The sequence below is a fragment of the Brassica oleracea genome, chromosome C7 (assembly GCF_000695525.1).
Source record: "Brassica oleracea var. oleracea cultivar TO1000 chromosome C7, BOL, whole genome shotgun sequence".
In the NCBI taxonomy this organism is placed as follows: Eukaryota; Viridiplantae; Streptophyta; class Magnoliopsida; order Brassicales; family Brassicaceae; genus Brassica; species Brassica oleracea.
The window spans coordinates 20,087,246-20,091,895 of NC_027754.1; the positions used below are offsets into that span (position 1 = coordinate 20,087,246).

At 34.3% G+C, this 4,650-nt stretch overlaps 1 pseudogene; it reads left to right on the forward strand.

Moving 5' to 3' along the window:
* Positions 1 to 860: 860 nt before the first annotated feature.
* Positions 861 to 2,919, forward strand: LOC106305976 (annotated as a pseudogene).
* The last annotated feature ends 1,731 nt before the right edge of the window (positions 2,920 to 4,650 follow it).

Genomic DNA, 4,650 nt, shown 5'->3' on the forward strand with positions numbered 1-4,650 from the left:
ATGGAACCGCGATCTCTTGGCGGTCCCAGAAACAAACTCTTGTTGCGACTTCTTCGAATCATGCAGAAACAATTGCGCTTCACGAAGCATGTCGAGAATGTGTGTGGCTTCAATCAATGAGTCAACACATACAAGAAGCAAGCGGAATAGTCAACGAGAAAGAACCGACGAAAATATTTGAAGATAATTTGGCTTGTGTTGCTCAACTCAAGGAAGGCTATATTAAGAGCGATAGAACAAAGCACATCCCTCCAAGATTTTTCTCGTACATAAGGGAGCTCGAGAAAAATAAAGAAGTGGACATCGAGTATGTACGGTCATGCGAAAATCCGGCTGACTTGTTCACCAAAGCTCTTCCAACTACAACATTCCGAAAACACGTCTATGGTATCGGAATGCGGCATTTACGTGATCTGTAACAAGAAAGCTACGTCTACTATTATTAGAGGGAGATTGCGGTAGTGTACTCTTTTTCCCTTATCGTGGTTTTTGTTCCAATGGATTTTTTTATGTTTAGGTTTTTAACGAGGCACTACGTAATACAAAATAGATAACTAAGGGAGAGTGTTAAATATTTTGGTAAAATATCTTGGTTTATAAATTATCTATTAGGATAATGTTTATCCTATGTTTTGTCTTCTTCTTAAAGTCGGTTAAACCCCCCGACTTGGTTTACTATATATATGTGATCATTTGTAACAAGAAGAGAAATGAATTAAGTTTAATAATTATCTTACACACACTCGAACCTCTCACCTCTCACCTCTCACCTCTCACCTCTCGTCTTGTCTCTCCCTCTTTTCCTTTATTAGAAACTCCAAAAGATAAATCAACCTCACGTTATAGTTTACTGCGAGTTGTGATTTCTGTTTTAATATACAAGATATACTATATATAGGTGATCGATGATTAAAATAAAAACGAAGAAGCGTCCACCACCACTGCGACGACGAGGAGATATGTCGACCCTGGAAAATCCGTCGGTAGATTCTTATAGCGTGCAGAGGTATATTGGCGTCAAGTGAATGAATCAGAGGTAAGTCTTCCAACTTCTTATTGTTTTATTGAATTTAATTTATACTATATGATGTTCTTAGAATCGATCGAACGTTCTAGGTTGTTTATGGAGTTGATTATTTGCTGATTGATCTTAGATTTCTGATATTTAAAATAAACCGACCGCTTCTAGATTGTTTATGGACGGGTTATTATCTAGCTGATGAGTCTTAGGTTTCAATATTTAAGCTAAATCGAACCCTTCTATGGTTGTTTATGGACTGATTATTTTGCTGACTGGTCTTAGGGCTTCGATGTTGAGAATATTTCATTACCATCAAATTCTGGAGTGATCACTGGACTGATGCCCTACGATTGTGTACGTTTTAAGAGTTATCCTCATCACCTTTAATGGTCAACCTTTATGCTAAGGTGGGGCTTCATCGTTACAATATGTTTAACAGTTTAAGGTAAATTTTTATTTTTTTTTTGCTAAAATTTGGAGTTTAAGGTAAATTTAAAAAAAAAAAAACTACAAACTACTCTCCTCTTCTCTTTGTGCTTTACCAACATTCATGCTATTGTTCCCTTATACCACATTCAATCACTTTTATTTCTTCTTTTTTTTCATCTGCTAGGAGACAAACTTCCAGCTTGATTCCCTAGTGAAATTCAACATGTTACAGCATTGTTTGTCCTCTTTCTACATCACTTTGCTTGCACACGATCCAGCTATTCACCCACTGGAGAAACCCTTCCCTGTGAAAGTTGATGAGGAAAAAAATACACTGTTTGCATATTATATGCACCATTTCCAGAGTTAAAGATGAAGGTGACTTGTTTTGCACTATTGTTCATTTTTTTTTTTTGCTTTTTGTTCTTTTTTGGTATAAAATCTTCACATCTCTTTTATGATTAATCATGTTGTTGTGTAGTGAACCCCAAGAAGCCCTTTGTAGCACACTTTCATGATGCAGCAAAGGAGGATGGTCTCTTCAAAGGTGAATTGCTTGCAGATAGTTTCTTCAAAGGTGAATTACCTGATTGGCCGTCAGATGATGCTTTGAATAATGGAAAACGGTTTTACTTGGTAATTTTCTGTAAGAGACACTATTAACTTTTCTTTTCTCATGATCAATTAAGCAAGTAGTGATATCCTTTTCTTTTTCTTTTGGCTTTTGCAGGTGAAGGAATCAGAGTGGCAAGCCAATGATTGGATTCCTATGTATCTGGAACTTGTAATTTGTGCAGATGCTAGGCTGGTCGCGAAGGTAAATTTTACATATCAATTAATCACATATCATGATTGATACTAATGGTAATAATAACAACTAACATCAACAATGTTGTTGTTGACTCTGCTACAGAGGGATGTTGTTTCCAAATTGGCGATTCTGGAAGTGGCCATAGAAACTGGTATTGAAGATATGGAGCCGCCGAATGAGAGACTCAAGGCCACACGTGCAAATGTCTACATAAAGTGTAAGGGCCTGGCAAATGTTTGTTCCCCTAGAATGATTTTTGAGAGCGGTGAGCATGTCGAACGCAAAGCTGTAGTTAGAAGAGTCCTTGATGAGGATGGATACCTGACTATTTCAGGTAAGTTTTGTGGTGGTCAAAGTACTCAAAAGCAGCCTTCTGTGGCTCTCCATAATGAAAAGAAAATCCAGAGTTCTAAAAAGCGACCTCGCTCAGACTAGTGCAACTCATGGAGTCGGACCGTCCGCGTGATGACCAAGATCCATTTTGAATGTGTGGATCAGATAATCACATGTGACAAAGACATCAGCATGTGTTCTGTTTGGCTTTGTTGTTTACATCCATCTAACTTATACTAGTCTCTCTTTATATGTAATGCAACATGCCTGGTAGAGGCTTCTTCAACCGTAACCTGCATTAAAATGTCAGACTGTTAACATTGGAGCTCTGAACTCAATATAAACTCCTCATATCGATACGTACGAACCAATTAAAGATGCTTTATAAACGTGTATCATCACGGATAAGAACTCATATGGTCTCTTCAAAGCATTCAAAATACAAAATACAAACGAACAGTGATCTTCAACGGCAAGTTGAAAGCTATATTTGCATAGACGAACAGTGAACTCATATTTTCCTATTTTAATGGTGGGCTGATACAGAGTTTGTATCTTGAGTTCTTTACGAATATACAGAATTTCTTAAGTAAGTTTTGGATTTTCTATGCTGTGTGTTAGTATGAATTATTCTCACCAAAAAAATGTTAATAAAATACCCAATTTACATCAAAGAAATGTTAAATACATGGAAAGAAAATAATAAATTGAATGTTCGGTAAGCAAGTAAGACTGATCTTGGGAAAGCATCGTCAAATTCAACTTTTTATATTATATTTTTCAATTGATGATGCATATACTTGGTTGTGTAATAATTTGCTTTTCAAAAGTTCTGAATATAGACTTTGTAATCTTCAATTCTTATTAATAAAATTTGTTTATTTGTCGTAAAAAAAATGGTTGGGATCCAAACTGAAATGTAGTAAAAATAATTGATATTGATAGTGGTTCGTAAAATCTTATCACTTGATTATACTTTATCATGATTCTATTTTGAGAAGTAATTACTTGGAATCAAACGTCTTGAGATCTATATAGTGAAACACATAGATTCAGTGCGAAAGAACGTTAAAAATTGTCTATATATATGCGATGAACGGACATATCGAGAAAATGTTTGTATAGGCGATGTCGAAAAAAAAGGCCATGATCGGACATATATGTCGAGAGCCAAGTAGATTCAATATGCAAAGGAACGTAAAAAGTGTCTATAGATTATAGGCAATGATCAGAAATATCGGGAAAAAGGTTAGGGTATATATGGTATATACGTATACCCAACGAGGACTAAGATTTTATCACGTCAGCCATGTGGATCAAGCGACGGCACAACAAACCCAGTGCATGGTTATTGGTCACGAACTGCCGCTCTGTATCACTTCTTCCTCTGTTAAACCCAATATACGAGTCTATTCTTAAGTCATTACTAGTTAGTAGATGAAATATAATTTTATTCTGCAATTTTTTTCAAGTCAAAAATATATTTTGCTGGAGGAGCACAACTTTTTTGTTAATGTACATGTTCTATTTTTACATGAAACGATAGTTGTAATTCTTTCCCCACAAAAATTCCCCCACGAAATTATAAAATTCTGGTTTATAAACGGATTAATTAGTATACCATACCCGATTAAAGATTCAAATCAGATCATATCCAAAAATAAACTTGACCCAAGAGAGAAACCGACTTTGTATGCTTTTAAAAACCTACTAGATTTTTCACCCGCACATCCGTGCGGGTAGATTTTCATTTTATAAATATATAAAGGATACCATCGCAAAACTTTAAAAGATATTTACATTTTAGTGTTATATATTGTGTAAATATATAATTTTATTGGTTATATTTCTTTTACGATATTATTAATGTATAATGATTTGTTTTATATATTTTACTTTATTATTAATTGTTATTATATATTAATATATTTTTGAGTTTGGTAAAATAAATTCATAGTATGAAATAAAAAAAATTGAGAATCTCCTTCATTTTTTCTAATTTTTATAGACTGAATACAATACATTTTAAAATTTTATTTAGTTATACTATAAAACT